Consider the following 27,614-nt stretch of genomic DNA (forward strand, 5'->3'; position numbering starts at 1 on the left):
CCATGGTGGAATGTGTATGCTAGTACAATAGCACAGAAAGCAAAAACTAACAACGCAGTTGAAGGATGGCATAATGCCTTCCAATCCACTTTAGGAAGAAGTCAACCAACACTTCACAAACTAATCCAAAGCATTAAAAAAGAACAGAGCTACCAAGAACTCAGAATAGAGCAATCCCTTTCTAAAATTGGCCCTAAACTAAGTAAACAAACATTAAATATGTACGAATATCTCCAGCAAAAAACTAGAATGTACCCAAGTATAGAAGGTCTAGCATACTTAGACCTAATAGCTAAATCCATCCTTTAAATATAAATACCTAAAAAGTAAGCAAAGCATAACAAAACATCCTATATAGTTAAATTTAGTTACATTATGTCATGTAAAAATATAAATAATATATTATTACAAGACATAATAAAATTACATTTAACTAAATAGTACACTATAACACAATGCAACCGAAAAGTAAATATCACTTTTACTTACGGTTCTGCTGCTGTAGAATATATTCCACGGTGATACTTTCCACAGCTATCCATATAGTGTTTAAAAATCCCAACAAAATGCAAAAAATACAACTGCTTGATAATAGTCCCACGTCGCAATCCTCTCGAAATTGAAATCATTAAAAAGTTGATAAATAATCACGAGTAAAAAAGTAGAAAACCCGAAAAAGCAGGGAAAGTAAAAAAGTATGGACCTGCTTTAAAAAAAAAGCGTAACAATCCATCTGTTCCCCAAAACGAAGACCTGTAAATAATCGAAACAAAACGCAACCTCAAAATATGCGAAAAACACATAGCCTACACATAGCATAGAAAACATATGAAAACATCTCAAATCTTCCATTAATACAACACTAAACGTTACTTGTGTTCGAACTACCTCACAAAGTACGTTCTACATAACGACGCTAAATAACACGTAATTCGCACATAAAGAGTAAAGTACTACACATATCGAAACGTACACACTACAACTATCACTAAAATAAACTTAAATATCTTTAAAATTAATGTAAAATAAACTTACCTTCACCAACAAGAAGCAGCTCCCAACCGCGAGGTTCCGTTTTCTAAAATGACCCAAACAACGATGTTGATAGAGTAAAAAGTGAAGTTCCAAAAACAAAATGTCTGCATAATAAAAACTAAAATAGGACTAAATACCCTTTTGATTAAAAATTAATTGTATTAAATAGCATAATATTTTCCATGTTTAGTAATATTTTTTTAATTGTTAAAAAACATATGAATATTGTAAAATATACATTAATATGTTCAATAGAATTATGTATTAATTGTTTATTGTATACTAAAAAATGTTTTTCATTGTTAAATAATTTTCTCAGATATTAAAAAATGTAAATTTATGTTATGTACATATCTTGATTAAAAAATGACATAAAAAATATGTCATATATGAAATTTTATTTACAATTATTACAATTTAATATACTAATTTTTGCATTATTGAAACAGTATTTATGTACAAAACTGCAATATAATTTGTTACCAAAAATAATGTTAAATGTTTTATGAAATGTTCAAAATCTTTACAGTAACAAATTAAACTATGAATAAATAAAAATAATAAAAAAAAATCTTTTGTTTATTAATTTATAAACTTGTCACATATATCTAGAAATGTTATAAAAATGTTTTTAATTCATATTGTTGAAATGAATATCACAACATGACATACATTATTCTTATTAAAAATAGTAAATAGATAATACAAGATAATAAACAATAATAATTAACTATTCTAACTCCAATCCAACATAAGTCAGGGTAAATGTGGATAGTAAACCATTATAATTAACTATTCTAACTCCAAACATAACATAACTCAGGGAAAGTGCTGGATAGTAAACCATAATAAATTACTATTCTAACTCCAATCCAACATAAGTCAGGGAAAGTGCTGGATAGTAAACCATAATAAATTACTATTCTAACTCCAATCCAACATAACTCAGGGAGAATGCTGGATATTAAACCATAATAAATTACTATTCTAACTCCAATCCAACATAAATCAGGGAAAGTGCTGGATAGTAAACCATAATAAATTACTATTCTAACTCCAATCCAACATAACTCAGGGAGAATGCTGGATAGTAAACCATAATAAATTACTATTCTAACTCCAATCCAACATAAATCAGGGAAAGTGCTGGATAGTAAACCATAATAAATTACTATTCTAACTCCAATCCAACATAACTCAGGGAGAATGCTGGATAGTAAACCATAATAAAATACTATTCTAACTCCAATCCAACATAAGTCAGGGAAAGTGCTGGATAGTAAACCATAATAAATAACTATTCTAACTCCAAACATAACATAACTCAGGGCAAGTGCTGGATAGTAAACCATAATAAATTACTATTCTAACTCCAATCCAACATAAGTCAGGGAAAGTGCTGGATAGTAAACCATAATAAATTACTATTCTAACTCCAATCCAACATAACTCAGGGAGAATGCTGGATAGTAAACCATAATAAAATACTATTCTAACTCCAATCCAACATAAGTCAGGGAAAGTGCTGGATAGTAAATCATAATAAATTACTATTCTAACTCCAATTCAACATAACTCAGGGAGAATGCTGGATATTAAACAAGAATAAATTACTATTCTAACTCCAATCCAACATAAATCAGAGAAAGTGCTGGATAGTAAACCATAATAAATTACTATTCTAACTCCAATCCAACATAACTCAGGTAGAATGCTGGATAGTAAACCATAATAAAATACTATTGTAACTCCAATCCAACATAAGTCAGGGAAAGTGCTGGATAGTAAACCATAATAAATTACTATTCTAACTCCAATCCAACATAACTCTGGGAGAATGCTGGATAGTAAACCATAAAAAATTACTATTCTAACTCCAAACATAACATAACTCAGGTAAAGTGCTGGATAGTAAACCATATTATTTACTATTCTAACTCCAATCCAACATAAGTCAGGGAAAGTGCTGGATAGGAAACCATAATAAAATAATATTCTAACTCCAATCCAATATAAGTCTGGGAATGTGCAGGATAGTAAACCATATAATTTTTTCTATCTAAATTATATTTTTAACCCTATTCCCCTATAATACCAAAAACTCACTTCTTCAATATTAATTAATAATTTTTTAAGAATATAAATCATTAATTATCGTGTAAAATTTTACATTTCGATGTAAAATTTTGAATTCATGAAAATGTTATACTTTATAAATATTTTATACTATTTCTTAACACTACATTTTTTCTTTAATACCCACCCTAATCCCCTATAATACCAAAAATTCGCTCCTAAAATTATATTTTGAAATTTAAAATTATATTTTTAAATTTAATTTCGTGAACAAATCGAAATTTCAAATTACAATTTCGCATTCTTAATTAATTTCTGATTTTTTTTTAAATTTTAAATTTTTTTATAACATAATTTTAAATTACTACCCACCCTTATCCCATATAATACCAAAAACTCGCTCCTAAATTTTTATTTAGAAATTTTAAAATATAATTACTATTGTAATTTCGTGAACAATTCGAAATTTCAAATTAAAATTTCGCATTCTTAATTAATTTCTGATTTGTTTTTATTTTTAAAAATTTTTTATAACATAATTTTAAATTACTACCCACCCTTATCCCCTATAATACCAAAAACCCGCTCCTAAAATTTTATTTAGAATTTTTAAAATATAATTAAAATTTTTATTTCGTGAACAATTCAAAATTTCAAATTAACTTTTCGAATTCTTAATTAATTTCTGATTTGTTTTTTTTTTTGTTTTTTTTATAACATAATTTTAATTTACTACCCACCCTTATCCCCTATAATACCAATAACCCGCTTCTAGAACTTTTACAATTCTTTTATATAAAAAATGTTTTAACACATATTATTGCTAGTAGTAGTTTTGTTACTTTTGTAAAAACATAATACAGATTTTTTTATTAATTTTATAACACCTTATATTTTTTTGTCGATATTATAAACAACGATATTTTAATAAACGATATTCTGTTCATCGATATTTATTATTGACGATATTTTTGTTATTCTCACAAAACGATATTTTTTGCAACGATATTTACTACTACGATATTTTTTACATTCGATATTCTAACGACGATATTTATGCTAGTCGATATTTTCCCGTCGATATTCTATCTTTATACCATATGAATGGACCCTTTTCTGGCCATAGTGTATTTGCCATTTATTAGATACAGGTTCAGACATTGAGCTATCGTGGAATGACCTGGTCTGAACCCGTATTGGATGGGTGACAAATTTTTTTTTCCTTGGCCCAAAGTACTAGCCTATTTAGAATAATACCCCCCACCACCTTGGCAATTGAGTTGATCAGTGATATTGGCCTGTAACATGTTACACTTCTACGATCCCCTTTCTTGAATACAGGCACTATGGTCGAAGACCCCCATGATTTCGGACAACCTTTAGAGATCCCGGCATTTATTACTGCGGTAAGGACTGGTGCCCATAGTTGAGTGTTTGATTTGAAGAGGTCGGGGGGAAGACCGTCGGGGCCCGGAGCTTTGTTGCTGGTCAGGCCCTGAATCCCCATTACTACCTCCCCCACTGTAAAGCACAACAGTTCTTCGTCAGGGGTATTAAAATCATTGTCCGCTTGTGCATCGTCACTTTGAAAAATTGTTCTAAAATGAGTTAACCACTCATCCTCGGGTATGTTTGACCCAATCACAGAGTTACTGGGGTCATCGAACAAGGGCTGGTTTATAATGTTCCAAAACTTGGAGCTGTTACCCAGAATAGCTGGGTCACTCAGAGATTCCCAGATGCTTGCCTTCACTTCTTTTTTCCGTGCTGCTAAGGATGTCTTGTAGATGTTTCTCAGTACTTTTACAAGGGTGGAATCTCTGGGCTTAGTCTTTAGTGCTTTTTTTAAGTTACGTCCAGCCTTTGAGCAGGTTTGGTCGAACCATTTCGGGTGGGGTTCATGGTGACCCTTCACTGGTATGGTTAACAGTTCACCCACTCTGTCTACCACAACTGAAAAGGCGGTTAAAGTCACTTCAGGCAAGGTGGTAGGAGAGGCACAAAGTGCGAGTTCTTTGCCACAACTACTATTAATTAAGTTATACAGAGTAACACTGTTGACCTTTGACCACTTCAGACGCCGGTTTCCGTTTATTGGCTTTAAACTGCCGCAGTCTTTCCTGGGTTTTCGAAGTTCAAAGAAACCTCCTCTGATTTGGATGGAGATGGGATTATGATCACTGAACAGGCTTGTTTGAATTTCAAAGTCAGTTGCTAGATCAACCAGGTCTCTTGAAAGAAGGATGTGATCTATATAGGTGCCATTTCCGGATCCTTTATATGTGGGGATGTCAAAAATATAAGAATCCTCTGATGTAGACATTGCAACTGTCAAGTTCCTGTCATCGGTAAGGTTGTTTACGTGGGTACCACGTGGCGAGTGTTCAAAGTGGAAACCAGATCTGTTGTTACAACCTAGGAGTCCAATTGGTGTATCTACAGGGTTACCGCATGGATGCGTGTTGAAATCTCCAGCAATGATGGTGCTGCGGGGCAGACTTGAAGCTTTAGTTTTAAGGAAGTCATGTAGATGGATAATGTTACACTCCCTATTTGATAGTACGGCATTATAAAAGTTAATTAGGGTCAATGCCCTTTTGCCCCTCCTGAGTACCAGGGTTTGGATATGTCTGTTGTTGGATTCCCTGTTTGAAACCTGGCAATTGAGTGCAAGGCTAACGTAAACTACCAAACCCCCCTTTGATCTTCCGCTGTTCGATGGGATTGCCGGAAGGAAGAAGCTTTGGAAGCCCTCAATGTGTACATTTACGTCTTCCATCCATGTTTCTTGTAAACACAAGATGGTATAATCTTTTATGTAAGATACCCATGTTGGATCCTTTACCTTGGTGGCCAGGCCTGCAACATTCCAGGACAGAAGTTTTATGATACTTGATGATGTCTCATTTGAGCCTACTTCCTGGGCGTTGACTGTAAGTGGAGGTATCACTTGGTTCCCTTGAACAGTTATTGTGTCCACTTGTATTCCGGTGCTGGGTGGAGAGTTTATGACGCCAGCAGTGCCGCAACGAACTTGATTGAAAGGATGTAGGGGACTAGGTTTGTATGAGGGCAACATGCTCTCTGGCTGGTTTACTAGAGGAGCTGCCTCGGGGGTTGCACCTGTCCCTTGGGTAGGATTATTCGTACACTCTAGTGTGGTACTCACTGGATTGTTCGAAACTGCTTCCATGCAAAAAAGCTCAGAGTGTGTGGGAGGGGGGGTTAGGGGTACAGTATGTCAATCAATCTCGTCCAGATAATCTGGGACAAAAAGCGTGTCATATCTGTTTGAGACGGGAACCCCATAGTGCATGTTTAGCTGTTGTGGGTGTGGGTAGTGCTGAAACTGTGGGCGAGGTGGAAACTCCCTTCTCTCCTGATGACTAGTACGATATCTGTTTTTCCTATTGAACCATGGGGGTTCGTTCCTGTGGTTTGTATGATCCAACGGGATGAGCGGGTCATACTGCCATAATGTTTCCCTGGCTTGCTGATACATCGTTTGCTCAGGCGGCCCCCCCTGTCCATAGGTTAGCTGTGATTGTGTTACATTGTGAGTGAGATTATTAGAGGGATAAAAAGTAGCTCAGATCCATTGTGCGGATCAGGCTACTGGTCGTGCCACTTTTCCAGCTGTTCACAAAACTAGCTGCTCGCCTATCGCCGAAGGTGACCACAATGCAATCCCCCTCAGTGGATTTAAATCTGGTGCCCACCCAGTCTACTCTCTTCACATGTGAAATATGACCAATTATGTGTTGTGGAAGCGGTCTGTGATTTGTGAGCCAGTGGCTGACCTTATTTTTTAGTTCCGCATGAGATTCTGTTTTCTCATCCGGTAGTTTAGGTACCCCAATCATGACGCTGGTATAGGGGCTGGATTCAGGGGAAAGATTTATGTGGGTTGGTCTTTTAACTGCCACTGGTTTTAGCAGTTTGTCCCCTGTTAGCGTTGTAGCTATACTCAAGTGTGTAGTTTCAGTTTGACTCAATGATTCTGGGTGGGTTGGTACTAGTTTGGCTGGGGAACTTTCAGCGGCCCATTCGCTATCCTCGGTTTCATTTTCAGGTGGAGTTTGGGCATTAGTCAGGGTAGTGGCCGTTATGGGGGAAGGGTTAGCCACCGTCCCTCGATTTTCTCTCGACTTAGAGTGAGCAGTATTATCCTGACAGGCTGGCAGAATGTGGTTATTTGCAGTGTTATGATTAGTTTGCTTTGTCCTTACAGCTTTATTACTAGTTAAGGCAAGTGAGCTGCAGGCTGGTACAAAGGTGGAAGTGTTTTTTGGTGCATTCAATATTTTGAGTAAGGTGGAAGATGCATCATTTTGAGCCCTTTCAAACTTCCCTAAAGCCTTCTCGATGTTAATGACTCTCTCGCTGATGGGCTTCAGGAGGGTCTTGATTAGGACTTCTAGTTGACCCAGAAGCGGCTCATTGCTTATTTGTATGTTGTCTAACTGATCTGGGTGGACTATGGTCACGTCTGTGGGGCCTATCTGCTGCTTGCTCAGAGGCGGCCCTAGCTCCTGACTAGTTATGGATAGGCAAGGATTTACTGCTTTAGTTGTAGGATTGGCCAGTCTGAAAGTGGACCAAATATCTTTTGCTGGATGGTGTTTTTTGGCCTTTAAGCGAGAAGTTTTTTTAACTAGAGATGTTTTTTTAATTCGAGATCCACGGGACCTGTATGTATTTTTAGACCCTAGTCTCCTAGCTGGGGAGGGTTCTAATCCTGTAGGAGCTATAGATGTTAAGTCTACCAGGGTTAAAGACCCGGGATCTAGATGGTCTGAAGGCGGTAGGCATATATTGATACCGTTTTCGCTAGGCGCCATAAGACTGTTGTCCCTACTGCTAACTGGGGAGGGAATGGACAGGACGGTTGGGGTGTTGTCTCTTGTTTGGGGACTTGGGAGCCCTGTGAATGACAGCATTAATATTGATTCTTGGGAATTCATTGTGTTGTCTTTTGAATTAACATTTTCAGTAGTGTGTAGGGAAAGGTCCGGAAAACACATGTCTGGCGTTAGGGATAGTCGTCTTTCAGTATCCTGGATAGCATCAGCCACCACACTGATTGTTTTCTGTAACATTAAGTCAATAGCAGTTATTGTAGGGAGGGGGGTTTTAGGTGCACTTGTTGTTCTTGTTACAGATCTCGTGGCCACGGGAGTCTTTCTGGTTTTGGACATCTTCACGTTGTTATCCGAGGTGTGGCAGTAAGGCGGAGCTCCCTTTTAAAGTGCTGCAGGTAGAGAGCAAGGCGTGTTAGGATGTCTTGTCACAGATGGAAGGGGGATGGCCCGTCCCGTCCTCCTCGGTCCCCTGAGGGCCACAGAGGGCCCGCCCTTTGCCCGGGCTTAGCCCGGCGCTGCCCCGCGCGCTCCCGCGACGCGGGAGGTGGAGGCTGTTTTACGCGCCTCCTGGCGCGCTCCGCCTCGACGCGACTTCCGGTCGCGGAGGCCGCTGGGAAATGTAGTCTTTCCCTCTCCCCCACTCAGCGGCAGCGCGGTTGTTGTGAGGCTGCGGCGGGGGGGGGAGGTACTCGACGGTGGAGCTGCAGCGAGGTCGACGGCAGTGGCGCTCTAACGTGGATTCTGCAGGCTGACTTTGCGGCGTTAATCCCAGTAAGTTGCTGGCGTTTTAGGCTGTTCACCCACTCCTCTGGTGCTGAAGGCTGCTTTTAAGCGCCTCCTGGCGCGCTCCGCCTCGACGCGACTTCCGGTCGCGGAGGCCGCTGGGAAATGTAGTCTTTCCCTCTCCCCCACTCAGCGGCAGCGCGGTTGTTGTGAGGCTGCGGCGGGGGGGGAGGTACTCGACGGTGGAGCTGCAGCGAGGTCGACGGCAGTGGCGCTCTAACGTGGATTCTGCAGGCTGACTTTGCGGCGTTAATCCCAGTAAGTTGCTGGCGTTTTAGGCTGTTCTGTATCTGGGAGTGAACAAGACCAGTTGGCACTTGGAGATGCCAGGGAGGACTTCCCCTATTTATTTCCAGGATCCTCCTAGACAACCTGCTCCTCAGTCACAGTAGAAACAAAACCTGTTGCACACTTAAGTGAAAGTTTCAAGCAAAAAAGATGTCTCAATGGACATATAGTTCAAAGGTAATGGACGAAGGATTGGACCATCCGTGTTTCAGATTTTCTTTTATTGATCCCAGAAAGCCAGCCGACACGTGTTTCGTCGCAAGAAAACACACTTTTCCGCGACTCCTCAGGGCTGTAGGTCAATGTTATATAACCACAGGTCCGTAGTGCGGGGAGTCAATCGAAGGAGGTAGCGCTCTGGTTAGCGATTTGGTTCCGGGTGCTACCTTGTTTCCTGAGTTCCTGAGCTATAGCTATTCTTTGTACCTGAATTAGCACTACCTGCAGTGCTCTTGTTTCCCGAGTTCCTGAGCTATAGTTATTCTTTGTTCCTGTTCCTGGGCTTCAGCTATTTCTTGTTCCTGATTTGCATTGCTTGCAGTGTTCTCTTGACTCCTTGACTCCTGAGCTGTAGCTATGTCCTGTTTCTTGAACTAGCACTGCCTGTAGTGTCACCTTATCTTCTGAGCTAAAGTAATTTCCCTGTTTCCTGAATTAGCACTGCCTGCAGTGCTACCTTGACTCCTGAAGCTTGGATAATTCCCTGTTCCTGAACCAGCACTGTCTGCAGTGCTGCCTTGACTCCTGGACCTTAGCTCACTTCTTGTTCCTGCCCCAATACTGCCTTCTATGTTTCTTTGTTTTTGTGTGTTTTTTTTGTGTTTTTATCCTCATTCGCCTGCTCGCCACCCGTTTCTACTAACGATTCCACCATTGGGCTTTTTATCTCATAAGCTGGTAAGAGGGGAAAGGCATAAACCTCACCTGTTCTTGAGTGGCCACCAAGATAACCAACCATTCCAAGCCAGCTAACCACAACCGGTGTGTCCACCTCATCCTCTATTATCGACCTGGGGTGGCACATAGTAACTACCATCGAGATAGGCGGAGGCTTACTCATCGGACATCTTCATTATTTACATTATATCTCATCCTCCCCAAATCTACCTTACCCAAAACATATCAAGAAAGAGTACCCAAACCCACGTTTTTTCTTAGTGTGATCTGAAATATCAAGCTTGGCTGTATATCTCATAGCCAGTATCCAGTCAATTACTTTGGGGGAGAGGGAAGAAACCCACAACTTGCATAACTCTCTATGGGCTAATAAAATAGCGTAAAAAATAAGTTTCACATTATCATTCATGCTTTTTTTCTCTAAATCATATCTCCCCGTTATTACTAGTTTGGGGCTTACCTCAATCTGCAGATGCAGAACATGAGACAGACAATTACTTACATCCTGCCAGAATTGTCTTATATTTGGGCAAAACACAAACATATGTAAGTCATCCGTGTTGGGGGTCTTGCATTTTGGACACTTCACTACGCCACCAGCTTTAAATTTCGACAATCTGCGAGGAGACCAATACGCCCTGTGAATCGTAAACAAGAGGTTTCGCCTTAAGGTTGCAGGTTTAAAAATACTGTAAATCATAGCCATTGTTACTTGCCATTGGTTCTCCGTTGCGATCCTCGGCAAGCATTCTTTCCACAGAACCTCCGGAAGCAAGAAAGGGCCATCCTCCATATCCAATATCATCCAATACCACATGGCCACCTCCTTCTTGAAGACCCCCTCTGTTCCGAGCTTTAGCTCAAAGTCATTTTGTGCCCCAATTATGTTTTCTGGATCATTTGCCCAGCTCTGAATCTGTAGATATTTATATCTTGAAAAAACGTGTCCCCACATTTGCTGACATTGACCCCAAGTCACCAACTTGCCCTCCTGGAACAAATCCTTCCATCTCTGAAGTAGACCCGCTCTCTTTAGCGGGAGAGCCAAAGCATCCTTTGTCCAAGGCGGAGATCCAGGAGAATCCCATAATGGGGCCATGTAACTAAAATACGGTAACTTTAATAATCTCCTTATCTTATACCAAATCTCCGCCAAATCCCGAAGGACCTTAAGCCTGACCTTCCTGAAAAACTTAGGGTCTGCAAATTTATACAAAAAAACAAAATCTTTATAGTCGCAACTTTTTAACATCATACTAAATATTCCTCCAATCGTTGACGTAGTTAGGGTACCCAACAGCATCCTACAGTTTTTTAAGCAGAAAGCCCATGCGTACATTTGCAGGTCCGGGGCCGCCAGAGCTCCTTTACTAACTCTCCTCCTTAGTTTTTTCCAGGAGAGGCATGACCCCTTTGATGCTCAAATAAATGAAACTATCTTGCTCTGCAATTTGGCCAGCCATTCCTTTCTGAACCCAAGGGGGATAGTCTCAATCAGAAACGTAACCTTCGGCAGGATCACCATCTTAACTAAATTAGTCAGGCCATATAGGGACAATGGTAAATGCATCCATCCCTTAAGAGTGGCCGAAACTTCTGTCTTTATCTTAAAGAAATTTACTTTAGTAAGGTCCCCAATGCTTTGGGTGATCCTAACCCCCAGGTATCTCATTTCTGTCTTGTTAACTAACACTTTTGTATTTAGGTTCCAAGCCATGATCTCGGTTTTATCCTGATTTATCTCGTAGCCTGAGACGGCCCCAAATTCCTTAGTTATTTTTACAAGGCCCTCCAAAGACTGATGCAAATTAGAGGAATAAATAATAATATTATCTGCATACAAGCCCATTTTTTCGACCAGTCGCGAACCACAAAAGGGGGTATTCTATCCGAACTCCTGATTCTACAAGCTAGTGGTTCTATGTATAAATTGAATAGCAAGGGTGACAGGGGACACCCTTGTCTTGTCCCACGCATTATTTTAATGGACTGGGTTAATATGCCATTAACCAGGACATGTGATGTCGGGGAGCAGTACCAAGAAAGGAGGGACTCAGTAAAAAAAATTCCTAGCTTAAGATGTTGCAAAAGTGCTTTTAAAAAAAACAAATTAACCCGATCAAAAGCCTTGGCGGCATCCAAAGCAATCACCGCCAAGGTGAGTTCATGAGCAGAAGTCATATCTATGATACCAATGAGAGCGAAAGTTTGTTCTTTCAAGTACCGCCCCTTAATCAAGCCTTTTTGGTCCTGATGGATCAACTTGGGGATAACCCTACTCAATCTGTCTGCCAAGATTTTTGAAAAAATCTTGTAGTCACAATTTAGAAGTGATATAGGTCTGTACGAATCCATACACCTAGGTGACTTTCCTGGTTTAGGTATCAGAGAAATTGTTGCCTCATTCCAGGAGCTGGGTATAGCTGTTCTACCAGTAAAAACCTGATTAAACAATTGACACAATGTAGGAGCAAGCGCGTCTACCAACACTTTATATACTTCGACCGGAAGGCCATCCGGGCCTGGTGCCTTCCCCCTTTACTCTCTTTCATGACCCTGACCACCTCCGCTCAAGATATTTCCTTATTTAACACCCCCACCAGGTCACCAGAGAGAGGTCCCATATGTTGTAGCCACCCCTCCATCTCAGAATGTCTTGGACATAAATCTTCCCTATATACACCTACAAAAAACTCATGGAAAGCTTCTGCTATTCCTCTGCTATCCGTTATAATAGCTCCAGAGTCTGTCTTTTTAATTGCCTTTATTTGATTCCGTACCAAATCTTTTTTAGCTTTCCACGCTAACAGTTTGGTACACCCTTCCCCGTAAGAAAAGTTTGCCAACTGACTAACTTCCCATTTTTCCTTAACTCTTTGTGACAACACTGTAGTTAATTCTAGCTTTAATTCAAACAGCTTATTTTTTACCTCCTCATTCATTGTATGTCCCCCAAACCTTATTCCTATAGCTTCCCATGAACGAATTTCCTTCTCTAAATCCAACAGCTTCCTGTAATACAATCTTCTCTTCTTAGCGCCCTGAGCTCCCAGTCTCCCTCTCAGAAACGCTTTGCAAGTGTCCCATACAACTTCTAATTTAGCTGACCCTTCCTTTTTATCTAAAAACACTTGTATCTCATCTCTGAGAACTTCTAGATAGTCCCTGTCTAAGAGGATTTTGCGATCCAGTCTCAAGGTTGAAATCAAACCCTCCACCCCCACCTCTTAATTCATTCAAATTGCTGAATGGTCTAAAATATGGGCCCCTAAATGTTCCACCTTCGTAACCCAATCCTTCAACCTCACATCAATCAAAAAGTAGTCTGTACGAGACCTATGATTATGTTTTTTAATATGAAAGGTATATCCTAACTGCTGACCTGCTTTTATTCTCCAAATATCACATAAACCTTGCTGCGCCATAATCAACTTTATTCTGGACGACATCTTACCGTTTACCACAGCTCTACTATTTTCCGACCTGTCTAACTTACAGTCCAACACCGCATTAAAGTCTCCAGCCATAATTATTTTGCCATGAAAATCTAGTAACTCCCCGGCCAGCTCATCTAGAGGGGTTTCATCATCTAGATTTGGTCCATAATACCCTACGACTACCAACACTTCCCCTGCCACTCTTAATTTCACGATCGCCCACCTGCCTCTTTTGTCTGCTACCTTATCTTCCATAACAATGTTAACCCCTTTCCTAATCAAAATTGCCACCCCCTTTGTAACTATTTCTTGGGGTGTAAAAAAAGCACCAGCAATCCAGCGTTGAGCAGAAAAAATCTCCTTGCTTTCCTTATCAGACAAGGGCGTCTCCTGCAAAATAATCACATGAGCAGAGGAACCCTCTAAATACTTCAAAATCAGCTGTCGCCTAGACTTCACTCGTAAACCATTAACATTCCATGTAAGGAACCTTAGTTCCATGGAATTAACCCCACTCATAACAGCTAACCCATATCTCACACTTTTTGGTGGCAAGGATGCTCCTGTGGATATTTTTTCCCTTTTTTCCCACCCCCTTCCCCCCTCCGACCCCCCCTCTCTACCCCACACCCCCCACCCATCCACCCCCCCTCTCCCCCACCCCTGGAAAACCCAACCAAAACACCCATGGCCTTGGCCTTGTGGATGTCCCTAGTGGCGGTGCACCACACTTTACCTACATCTCACTATACACCAATATCAGTGCCGGGCAGTGATCTGACCTTCCTTAACCTACTCACCTTCACCTTACTTACTTGCTACTCCCCTTGACATTGTTCCAAAAAGTCATCCACCTCTTCAACTCCCCGAAACGTATACATTTTATTCCACCACATTATCTTTAGAAAAGCTGGGAATTTTAATTGGACCGTAGCCCCCAATGCCCTGAGCGGCTCCATACGCTTCCCTAACTCCCATTGCCTATTTGCTGTAGCGGGTGATAAATCTGACCTTATATCCACTGCAGTTCCATCTACCATTATACTCTTCCTCTTAAGGGCAGATGCCAAAGTCTTTTCCTTCAAATTATAAGTCAAGAAGTTAACAAGTATCTTTCTAGGTTTAGAGCGGTTTGGGTTCAACCGGAAAGGATCTCGATGAATCCTCTGAATATCACGCAAAGGTACCTCTTCCGTTTCCTCTAACTGTAACTCAGTCTTAAGCAGCTGCACTACATAGTTCTTTATATCCGACCCCTCCTTTCCTTCCGGTAACTTCAGAATTTTGAGATTATTTTGTCTTTGCATATTTTCAGGTCTCTCAACTCTCTCATCATTCTCTCGCTCTTTAAATTTAATAGCCTCATCTCTTTGTGATTATCTAAAACCCTCTCCCGCATCACTTTCACCTCTGACTCCAGCACTTCTGTGCGGGCGCTTAATTTGTCGAGCTTAGCCTCCAGTAAACTACAAGAGGCTCTTATGCTCTCCTGATTTTTATAAGAAGCCTCAAAACCCTGATGGATATCTCTCTTTAATTTTCTGAGAAGCACCACAACTGAAGAGTCCGAGCTATCTAACTCAGAGTCCACCCAAGCTTTTTCCAGGCATTTATAATCTGTCAAAGGGCTATCTGTTATCATCAGGGCCTCTCCCCTTGCACCCCCAACATCCAGCACACCTCCAACTCTTGGCACCATATTCAACTGCAGTGGGGTATCTACATTAGCCATTTCAGAAGTGTCTTGCACAGTCTCCCCCTTCTCCTCCATCCCTATCGCAAGAGCCTGAAACCGATTAGGGGTTGAATACAGGGACCAGTCCTGCACTTCTGCGTTCTTCAAAGCACTTTGTGCAAACTTTTCGCCTTTTCAGAATCCGGACCCTGGTTCAATTGTGTAGGGTGTCCTTTCAAAATTAATACTTTTGGGATGGGTTTAAAATATGAATTGAGTGACGGGGTCGTAGTTACCTTATAATCAAGCCCCTTTTGCTTTCCCTTTTTTGTGTCCAGCTCCCCCCCTTTACAGCTCTTAGCTTCTTTAATCGTGCTCTTTTGAGATTTCTTCTGCAGGGTTTTCAGCTTGCCCAGAGATGCCTCACTTATGCCCCTCCTTGTGGTTCTTAGTGTGTACCTGGGGTGCTCTGTACCTACTACCAACTTTCTACAGTCCAACTTGCTATTTACTCCTGTACTCCCTGCCTGTACTACAGCCAAACCTCTACCAGCTGAACTTAATGTGGGGGATCCTGCCACAACGGTAAACAGTCAAAATATCGAGTAAAAAATATCGAATGGACATAATATCGAGTTTAAAATATAGAATGGACAAAATATCGAATGGACAGAATATAGACATCAAAAATATCGTTTTTAAGGTAAGTAATGTAATATCGAATGTTAAAAATATAGAAAGTTAAAATATATAATTTAGGTTGTTAAAATTATCGAATTTTTAATAATATCGAATTTTTTATAGTGTTTTTATGTTATTATATGTGTGAAAAGTGTGTATTTATGTTATAATTTATTTTAATTAATGAATTTTGTTTTTTAAATTTTTGCGTAATTTAGTTCTGTAACGGGTTGTGGGTTTATAGGGGAATAGGGTGGGAAGTAATTTAATCATAATTAATTAAATATGTACATTTATTTATTGGTATTCATTTTTAATTAATAGTTAATTAATGTATATTTGGTAATTAATTACATTATAATTGGCAATTAATTTTAATTAATTGATTAATTGCTAATTATGTAAATTTTACTAATTTATTTTCTGTAGCAGGTTGTGGGTTTATAGGGGAATTGGGTGGGAAAAAATTTATTTATAATTAATTAAATATGTAAAATTATTTATTGGTATTTATTTAGAATTAATTGTTAATTAATTGTTTATGGGTAATTAATTAAATTTTAATTGCCAATTATTTTTATTTAATTGATTAATTGCTAATTATGTAAATTTTACTAATTTATTTTCTGTAGCAGGTTGTGGGTTAATAGGGGAATAGGGTGGGAAGTAATTTATTTATAATTAATTAAATAAATACATGTATGTAATTGTATTTAATTTGAATTAATTGTTAATTCATTTTTAATTGTTAATTAATTAATTGTTAATTTGTAATTAATTTGTATTAATAGGTAAATAATTGTAATAATTAATTTTAATTTGTAATTTTCATTGATTAATTATTATATTATATTAAATTGGTAATTACTTTTAATAATTTTTTATAGATATTAATTTATATATTTTTAAATAATATATGAAGTATTTACTTTCCCTACTGTTGCACTCTCTGGACTGGGAATAGTAATTTTTACCCCTACGCTATCCAACGCTTTCCCTACTGTTGCACTCTTTGTAGTGGGAATAGTAATTTTAACCCCTACGCTTTCCAATGCTTTCCCTACTGTTGCACTCTTTGGAGTGTGAATAGTAATTTTAACCCCTACGCTATCCAACGCTTTCCCTAATGTTGCACTCTTTGGAGTGGGAATAGTAATTTTTACCCCTACGCTATCCAACGCTTTCCCTACTGTTGCACTCACCGGAGTGGGAATAGTAATTTTTACCCCTACGCTATCCAACGCTTTCCCTACTGTTGCACCCACTGGAGTGGGAATAGTAATTTTTACCTCTACGTTATCCAACGCTTTCCCTACTGTTGCACTCACTGGAGTGGGAATAGTAATTTTTACCCCCACGCTATCCAACGCTTTCCCTACTGTTGCACCCACTGGAGTGGGAATAGTAATTTTTACACCTACGCTATCCAACGCTTTCCCTACTGTTGCACTCTTTGGAGTGGGAATAGTAATTGTAACCCCTACGCTATCCAACGCTTTCGCTACTGTTGCACTCTTTGGAGTGGGAATAGTAATTTTTACCCCTATGCTATCCAACGCTTTCCCCACTGTTGCACCCACTGGAGTGGGAATAGTAATTTTTACCCCTACGCTGTCCAACGCTTTCCCTACTGTTGCACTCTTTGGAGTGGGAATAGTAATTTTTTAACGCTACGCTATCCAACACTTTCCCTACTGTTGTACTCATTGGAGTGGGAATAGTAATTTTAACACTCTTGCTATGCTACGGTAATAATATTGTATATTTATTAATAATATTATGTTATTATATATATATGTTTTAACAAATAAAATTGTATTTTTTTTATAACTTAAATTAATTATTTAATAATTATAAGGTTATTTAAGTATTTGTAAGTATATTTTAGTTATTTATTTTTAATATTTTTTTAATTTTACATTAATTTTAATAAATTTGATATTTTTACAAAGTACATATTTTTAAACAATATTTTTGATTCGATATTTTTGTACTGACCTGTTTTTAGATAGGACTTCGATATTTTGGGAGTGGATATTTTGGAGTCGATATTTTAAATGCCTATATTTTTGTAGTCGATATTATGTCAGTGATCCACCACAACACCCCTCGCACCCTTTACCTCAATCGCAGTCACCGCCAGAGGCTCCTCTCCTCTCCTGCGACCCCCAGCACCTCTCAGCGAGATCCTAGCTGCTGCCCGGCGTCCTCTGCCTAACTCCAACGCCGCTCTCTTCCAACTCCCGCTCCGCGGCTCTGCAGTTATACGCGGCTACTCCTCTGCCTCCGTCCAAAGCCGTCCGGACCCCTCAGCCTCCTCCATGCGCTACCGACCGCCGCCAGCAAAAGAGCCGTTTCACAGAACTCCGAACCCGATACCTTCTCCCAACTCTCTCTGAATGTGAGCGGTTTTCTCCTGCGCTCCTTGTATGGCCAGTTTCTACCCTAGCACTCCTTCTTTACACCGCCACGTCTCCCGACATCCTCGACCCGCTACCTAGCCGGCCGCCATGTTTTCCCCCCTGTCTCAGTGATTTGCTGTCTCTATGTTTTTTTGTTTTCTTGATTCCTTAACCTGCACTATTCTAGTATACCCTTGTAGCCTCCTCTTCTGCATATCCGTTTCCAGTCCCTGCCTTTCTTCCCATTTACTTGGTTCCAGTTCTAGTTTGCTGTCTTTCTATTCTGCTGTCTTACTTCTGTTACCTTGTATGTTTGTTACCTGCTTTCTGCCAAGTGTTCCCTGTCATTTCCTTCTTTTCCTGTTAAGTACTCCTCCTTGCTAGCTCCTTGTCTATTGTGCTAGTGTTTAGTTCTACCGCTTTGCTGTTACTGCCTTGCGCGTTCCTGTTTGATCACCATTGCTTTGTGAGTACCCTTCATTTCTAAGTCTTACCCATCTTGTTCACTTGTACAGGCTTCCCCTTTGGATCCCTCTTTTTCCTCTGACTCCCTGCATGATCCTGGGTAGCGCTGTAGTCCTCTTCCTGTGTAAGTTTTCTCCCCAGTGCCCCGTTCTGGCCCAAGTCCCCGACTGTGTTCCCCACATAGTCCCGGACAGTCCCTGACACTATTGGCTTGGGCAATGTTTTGTAGCGAAGCTATACAGCAACAACAACTAATTTAAAAAAGCACTATGATGCAGCCAGGGATAATGTGGTTTGATTTAAAAGTGTATTTGCGCTGTCTGCCCTATAATCCTTTTTTAATATTATTTTTAGACATGCGAACAGCTGCCACACTGCTATACAGCATGGCTACATATCCTTGTGAAAGTCGGCAATTCCCAGAATGTATAGCATGAGCAAAAGGTAATGGCAAAGCCAATAGTCCCGATAGTAAAGCTTAAACCCATGTGATTCTGAGCAAATCAGTTAATGCCCCCATATGTGAAAAATAAAACAAATATGATATTTGCCAAAAACTCCTATCACAGAAATAAAGCAATTGCACCCATGTCTTAGTGAATATACATTTTAAAGCAGGTACCACCTACTGTCACAATAAAAGAAGATAATATCTGTTGTCACAAGAGACCCCCTTTCAAATGAGAAAGGGCTTCTTTGAAGTGGTGTGGCATAGTAAAACATAGCTTCAAATGACAAGAAGTTCAACAAGGGCAACGGGGAAGAAGAAAAATAAAAATAATACCTCAATTACGGTGCGATTAGTGGAAGGATAGCAATAAAGCTGAAGCAACCATTACTTGCTCTATGCTCCAGCTGAAAGAAGAGGAAGTGAAGCCAGCATGCACTGGTCAATTAGAAGGCAGGGAATAAGTGCGACAATGATGGTAATGAATGCTAAGCAATGGACGTGCTGCAACTCCTTGTATACAATATTCCTTGCTAGTGAGAGCATATGCAATGTATATGCTGTCGCAGGTGAAACCTACAAACCAAATTAAGTGTATATGATTCAATAGATGAAGGCTAGTACACCCATAACAGTGTAGTGTTGTAAAGCACAGTCAAGCAATAACAATAGATCACCTAAGCCAAAAGATTTTTATTCATACCTAGAAATGTTTTCTTAGTCAAAAATCTAGGGATGGGCAAGGCTGAAAGCTGTAGTTGAGAATGAGAAGCCTATTGGGAAGCCCATACTTGCTTCAGCATTTCGAAATGCATGCTGGTTAAAGTTACATGAAGGCTCTACTACTCAAGTTCAGGTTCATGACAAGGGGCATGATTAACAAACATACAATTCAACTTTTGTGTTAGTTTACATTTCTTTAGGAATTCACAGTCAGTCAGTCAATCCACTTTATTTGATTACTTAAAACCATAAAAGAACAAAAACAAAACACAAGCATAAATAATGTAACAAATCTTTAGACATAACAATTAAAATACATAGACAATATTTCAATTCATTATAAAACACTGTCACCTAGTCGGACCCCTTAACCTGAAAATAGCGGTAGACCTCAAGCAATGACTTAAGATAAGCTCATCCTCATATTTTTCTTATTCTTGATCCTCACTGCTGCTACTAAAAACGATGCGATTTTAAAAATATCGCCAGGATTACACAGAGATTGTAAAAAAACGAGCGCTGGTCTAACCTGGGAAAAAAAACCTTCCTCTCAGGATAGGTAATAAAAATCTCTTGCGAATATTGGAGAAAAAGTCACAAAACATCATAAAATGTAATGTGTCATGTGGCGAGAAATGATCACATTGGCAAGGTCAGCGTCATCAGGATTACACCATCCCTGATAATTCCCCAATGTTAGATGGATCAAATTAAAACGGAGCCTAGGTAGGAGCCAGCGATGATACGGCTTGTTAACAATTAACAAGTAAGGTTCGATGTTAATAGATGTTTTTAACAAGTAATGGGCCCTAACTAAGGGTTTGCATAGCTCCTGTTCTTCTTGCCCCACCAACAGGAAGTTCTTGAAATTCTGTTTTGGCCACAACACGTCCTCCTTCCGAATCTTATCCAGTTCCTCATAAAGCTCTGGCCGTCCTAATTTTGATAAAATACTTTTGACGTACGCCAACCACTTGATTTTAATGGACTTATCCAGTGCAATACAGTCTCGTAAAATCATGTGATTCAGGGTTAATTCGGGATTCAACCAAGTTTTGAGCCAGCAAAGCAACGGGGCTGTACTCAAAATGTCAGTGACATAACCTAACCCTAACTCCTGATGTTTAGCATACGATGGAGTTGATTGTGGGACAGACAAAAGGCTCCTTAAGAATTTTTTTAAAGCTAACTGTATGCCAGCCTGATCTTTATAACTCCAATAGAGGATCCATAGGCCCCAATAGCCAAGCACTTGGTCTTGTAAACCTTTAAGATTGCCTCTATCGGTCTGGCCCTCAGACGCCATGCAAATCCTAAAAGGGATGAGGAAGCTCGTATAATTGCGTTATTTTTTACTTTTTGTTGCTGAACCCAGGATAACCTGTCATCAAAAAGGACTCCCAGATAAGTGAAGGAAGACACGGAGGAAACCTCTACCCTATTACAGTAAAATGTCTTTCTAGGTCTGTGACCTACTGTCATAGTGTGTGACTTTCCATTATTCACAATCAAATCCAGTGAGTGCATGAACACCCCGAAAGCATCTAAAAGCCGCTGTAGACCTACTGCAGTATGGGCTAGAAGAACTGCGTCGTCCGCGTAGAGGAGAACAGGGATTGGAAACTCTCCAACTCGCGGATTATCCATTGCGGCCTCTACAAGCGATTTGTATAGATCATTCATGTAAAGAGTAAAAAGCAGGGCCGCCAAAATGCATCCCAGCCGTACGCCCCTGCCTGAGTTAAAGGATCTGGTACAATCGCCAACCTGTGATATCCTAACAGACGCTGTGAGGTCTTGGTGGATAAAACAGGGGTTGAGTCGCTTTTCCAATAAAATATTCCAGAGCTTTGACCTATTAACCATGTCAAAAGCATTGGATAAATCCATAAAAGCCATTGTTAAACAACCCTCCTTGGCCATAGTGTATTTGCCTAATAAAAGATGCAAATTTAAACACTGGTCCATAGTACTCCTCCCACTTCTAAAACCATATTGCATATTAGACAGGATCCCCATTTACCCAATCTGTGATTTTAGATAAAATTACCTTTCCCAAAATTTTCACAGAGAAGTCAATGAGGGATATCGGCCTATAACACTGGGTGTCTCCTCGCTGACCCTTTTTAAAATAGGAATGATAATAGATTTTGACCAGGAGGCCGGGAAGCCTGCTGTGCCCACAACACTGAAGACATTCGCAAGGATTTTTGCCTAGAATAGAGGATTACTTTTATAGAGATCTGCGGGAACACCATCTGGGCCCGGTGCTTTGTTACTAGCAGTATCTCTTATGGCTTTCTCAATTTTACCCTCACTAAACTCAATCGGCTGGCCTGATGTAAGGAGGACCATGGGGTGCAATTCTCATCCCCCTGGACTCATAGATCACTTCAAAATGAGAAAGCCACTCGGCCTCTGTGATGTTACAATCCTGAGCTTCATTTTCCTCCCCCGAAAAAATGTGGTGCTGATGATGGCTCAGAACCTAGAACTATCACTTAACATTTCCACAGACAATAAGCAGTTCCATGCCTCTTCCTTAATCTAATTTTTCCATCTGTGAAGGATTAGCTTGTACTCCTTCCTCCACCTGGCTATCAGATCCCTGTCTATGGGTTGTTTTTTCAGGGCAAGGGATAATGAGTGATGAGAATGTGAGCATTTCTCATCGAACCACTTCGGGCCACATTTAGGTCTCAATTTGGTTTGTATGGTTAAGTCAGAGCCTATCTGACTACAGACGCCCTCAAAGGCCCTAAGAACCATGTCCTTGGAGCTTAAGGGGTCAGTACAGACAATAATGCCATCTAAGCATTTCTCCCACAGGCCCTTAATGAATGTGTCTGGGGATATATTGGCCCATCTAAGCCTCCTCCCCTAATCACAGGGTAGCACCCTATTCAGCGCCCGATTCCTGCCTCCCTCGCCCAGAATGCCACAGGTAGTGTCCAGGATTAAAATAACCTGGTTGTGGTCACTCCAAGGGGATTCCTGAGCGTTATAAAAATTGACCTTATTCAATTACATAGGGGACATGAAAATGAAATATATAATAGAATTTCTAGCCATGGTTTTAAATGTGGGGCACCGATCCTGAGTGTTAGCTAGTAAAAATAGCTTCAAAGAGATCAACATCAGTTAAAAGAGACTCAAGGCACTCGCCCGCCTAGTGTGCTCAAAATATGGAGCTGTGGCATAATTAAAGCCATGTGGATCCTTAATTAAACAATGGGCATCACACAGATGCGTATTAAAATTAATAAAACATAATAAGAAAAAGTGATTGCTTAGATTTAAAATCCAAAAAAAAGTGATTCGGGGTACTTAAATGTTGATTTACAAAGTCACACTCCACAGAATTTTAAAAGTTCACTAATAAAAGCTTTTTATGGTTAAGCGTACTAAGCTCCAATATTAGACAATGTGGGGAGTCAATCTCAAGCCTTTTTACAGAGCCCCTTAAATCCAAAGAGAGAAGAAACAAAAGGCCGCCGTTTGCTCATCCAGCCAGAGCTGGGTGTGCAGGTACAAAATGTGAGCTAAAACCATCCAGTCAAAAATATTCCTCCCTGTCCCAGGTCTCCTGGAGGGCAATTATATCATGAGTTATTATAAAAGAAAGCCAATTGGGGTAATCTCTTTTCAATCTTAAACCCGCAATATTCCAACTCAAAATGCTACACTCGTGTATGATCGTTCCACATAGCCCAGTGGGACGTGGAACAGGAATGCAATCCTCATTACCAATATTAATGACTTTAGGTGTATGGGCACTGGCAGGCCCTATGGTCACCACTAACTGTGTATTTATCTTAGGCTGAATAGAAACGCGTTGACTGATAGCTTCTTTCATTACTGAAGCAGCTAGGAATTCACAAACTCAGCTTTAATAGTGAGTTTACAACTGCAGAGACTCCTCAGTCGGGGTGGAGAACTCCGCACATAAAAAGATACAACATGCCTATCTTTTTATGAGTGGGGTCCTCCACCCAAATGCGGTGCCTCAACAGTCATAAACATAATATTAAATTGAAGTTAGTGAATTCCAAAACAAACATAAACTTACACAAACCTGTAAGTTTACCTTTGTAAATCAGGCCCAAAGTGTGCAATGTTAGCTGGCTCCTCATATATGTGTGGCAAAGCACCATCTCCTTTTTGCAACAAGACATCTTGCACCCCCTAGGCACAATTTTATGGGAACTCACATCAAAGTTCAAAGTTCAAAAACGTACTTTATTCGGTTAAAAGACAATAACCATAAAAGCAACAACATGAAATTACAATTTACACAGGGATAATTAAAAGAAAACAATTAAAATTCATCAAGACCAATTGTTTTCCACAATTTAAAAACATGTTTAAAAAAGCCTAAAACTACTGCAACAGTTAAAACAGTGTCCATTCTCTGAAATTCTAAAAATGCTGGGCGACATCTATTTAAGTTCATTTCTTTGAGGATTGGGATAATAAATTTCCTACGTGGTAAAATATAAAATTTACAGAAAAATAAAACATGGATGTCAGATTAGGACGAAGATTCATCACACGGGCACAGAGGCAAATCACGCAACCATGAATTCATTTCTGGGAAGGACAAAAGTCTAAAAACAATATTCAATCTAAAACGGGTCAAGAGAAATCGATCATAATTGGACATCGACAGGGTTAAATACGGCTGTAAGTTATCACCAGTTAATAACAAAAGATGCGAGGTAACTGTCTTTTTCTTCACTTCCTCTTGCCTTCTTTTCTCTTCCAGGTATTCCAAACACAATTTTTTCAACAATTTTCTGGATATATTAACCAGTTAACATGTTCGGTTACAACTGGACTTCTAGTTTTCTTCCAGTTTACCTCAGCTTTCACGGTTTCCAGCAGATTATGCACTGTTCAGCTACAAGAGAGGCATTCCAGAGAGACATTCTGGATTTAGTTGCAGGACCAGGATACTTCTTTCCTAAGAGTCATCAAGAAGCTGTTACTACTAGCTCTCAGAGTGGCCTTTTAGTTCCAGAGATACTAGACTGAGCCAAAGAGATAATGGTTTATTTAAGTCAACAGACCCCTTTGTGCCCACCTTTCCCACAAAACACCAACTCACCATACTGAGAGATACGCATCATGGTGACAGAGATCTTTGAGGTTTCAATGGAGGCATCGATGTGGCTTCATTGAAACCACAGAGTTCCCCAGAGGTCAAGGGAGCAGAGTAAAATTAGACACTCTTAAGAGGCAATAGGAAGAATAAAATTGAAGGTTCCTAACCTAAAGTAGTATTATCTAGGGTCGTTATGACACTAGGTCATAATGACCATGCAGCAAGGCTCCATTTTTTGCAAGCCAAAACTCAATATTCTGCTCGATTATTGACCTGTCTACCTTTGACTTAGATTCCTATTTTTCGACAAAAAACCTCAAGTAACATCAGTCTGGGACAAGTTCCCTGTTACCTATATTTAGAGGTCAGATAGACAATATAGCCTAAATAATATAGACTGAATTCAGATACTTTTTTCACACTGGTTTATGCCAGTTCATCTGTTTGATGCATGAAAATTATTTCTGGAATTTAATGGAATTTCCCTAAAACTCTGCAAGCAATGTAAAGGTTAGTGGCCATACTATAAAAACCCTACTTTTGCCGCTGCTTCAGGCTATGTACTGATGTAACACCCATTCCTGTGCTGAAAGCTGATATCATGTCAATTCTGAAAGGAGTAGAATCCAGCTGATGTGTGTTTTCCCTTCAAAGGAACTCTCTCTCCCGGCCTTCTGATAATCACTGCTTCTTGCTGTAAACAGGTATGCAGAGTGCTGAATCCCAAGAAAGTCTAGATGCAAGTTAAGCTACTCAATGCTCTCATAGTATAGAGTATAGATGTATTCTTTCAGGTGTTAGGTTTCCAAATGACATTCCAGCCATGTAAGAAATGTTTATACTATTCTTGTTGCTAGTAACATGCATTGGTGATATTTTAGTACAATTCTATGTGATTTGTGTACATGTGTTAAGCAACAGGTTGAGGCAGTTGAAATAAACACTTACAAGAATAAAGTGTCTTTTCTTAGTGAAGTACTTATGTGGGATAACCGAAAGAACAAAATTGGGTCTGAACACTTACCCTTTCAAAGACACTGTTTGCAACCATAAAGCATGGACGCCACACTAACAAGTATGTTGAGTGAGCTTGTGTGGGATTAAAACAACTAACTGGACATTTATGCTCAAGTATTGGTGCACTGAACAGGGTTCAGTTATCAGTGGGTGGAAAAGTCAAACCTTGTAGAATTAAGCTAAAACCTTAAGAATGTGTGCCACCTTGATAAGGGCCATGTTATAGAGCTGTCAGTAAGTCGTCTCCACGAGGTGCCGGATATCTCCTAGAACCTTGAAAGACTGCCACACTCTACAGGCAGGACAGATTGAGACGATCTTTATGCAACTTACTGACTGCCCTGATGAAGTTCTAAGAACGAAACGCGTTGACTGTTGCTTTTATATTCTGGAATTATATCAAATAATGACTTTTGCAACGAAGAAACTGATTGAGCTTCTTTATTATCGCCTGGATATCCTGGTAGTGCACAACTCCATCAACGTCAGTGATATCTAATGCTGACATTCAGATTTTTGGACCTTTAAATAGTATTTAAATAGGCACACACAGGAAAACCATCATGACAGATAAACGGAGATGCCGCAGTAATCATGGTTTCCTTGTACAGAGAACAAGGGAGCACCTATTACTTCAGGTTTGTCTAGCTTGACTCATAAAAGATTATTCCCCATCCTGTGGTTTTCTTTGTCATTTGAATTCAATGTCTTTTGAATCTATTTGGGTATATTGTGTATGTCTTTCCTATTTATGTGCTGATATTTCACACTTGTTTGATGTTTGTTCATAATCCTTGCTTCAAGCATTACTGATTTATTTATTTAGAGGTCTTCTATAGCGCTAGCCAGACCCGAGGGTATCGGAGCGCTTTAAAACATGATGAAGAGGAGACAAAATACAGGACAAAGGCATGGAAGGAAAAATATAGAAAACGTTCAAGGGAAGCTTTACAGTTCTGCTGAGTGTCAGAGGTGTTCCGTTGAGCTAGAGAGGTTGAGGGGGCCGAGGCGTGGCATTGAGGAAGAGGGGTCAAGAGGTAGTCTCAAATCCAAAGTAAGGCAAGACTAATGCTGGAAATGTTCTCTTCGCATCGCCGACCCAGGGGCTGAGAGTTCGGAGAGAGGGTCTGAGGTAGGAAGTGGTTGTGCGATGACTGAAGGCTGCCCGTTGGGGGGCACGCTGTCAGGTGACAGCCTGGAGGAGGTGAGAGCGTCACGTAATTGCATTCGGGAAGGCGCGGTTGAGGTAGAGGGTTTTTAGGAGGCTTTTGCATTTTGGAAAGGAGGTAGTGGTTCTGATGTTGACTGGGATGGCGTTCCAGATTTTCGGGGCGTTTCCTGCAAAAGAGCGGGCAGCAGTATTTTCTTTACGCGTTTTTAGGGGAATGAGTAAGAGGGAGTTGGAACTCCCAAGGCTTCTTGCTTGTCCGGCTTTCTTGAGTTTGGAGGCTAAATATTCCGGTTCCCCTATGTGCAGGGCTTTGTGTGAGAGGCAGGCAGTTCTGAAGCTGGCCCACATTTCGACTGGGAGCCATTTTAGATCTCTGAGTGCAGGAGAAATGTGGTCACATTTCTTGATTCCGGTGACCATTCTGGCTGCAGCATTGAGGGTAGTTTTGAGCGGGGCTAGGTGAGAGCGAGCTGTACTGGAGAGAACTGCGTTCCCATAGTCCAGTCTGGACAACACCAGGGATTGGGTGGCTTGCTTGAGGTCGGAGGGA

The sequence above is a fragment of the Lissotriton vulgaris genome, chromosome 12 (genome assembly GCF_964263255.1).
Source record: "Lissotriton vulgaris chromosome 12, aLisVul1.2, whole genome shotgun sequence".
In the NCBI taxonomy this organism is placed as follows: domain Eukaryota; kingdom Metazoa; phylum Chordata; class Amphibia; order Caudata; family Salamandridae; genus Lissotriton; species Lissotriton vulgaris.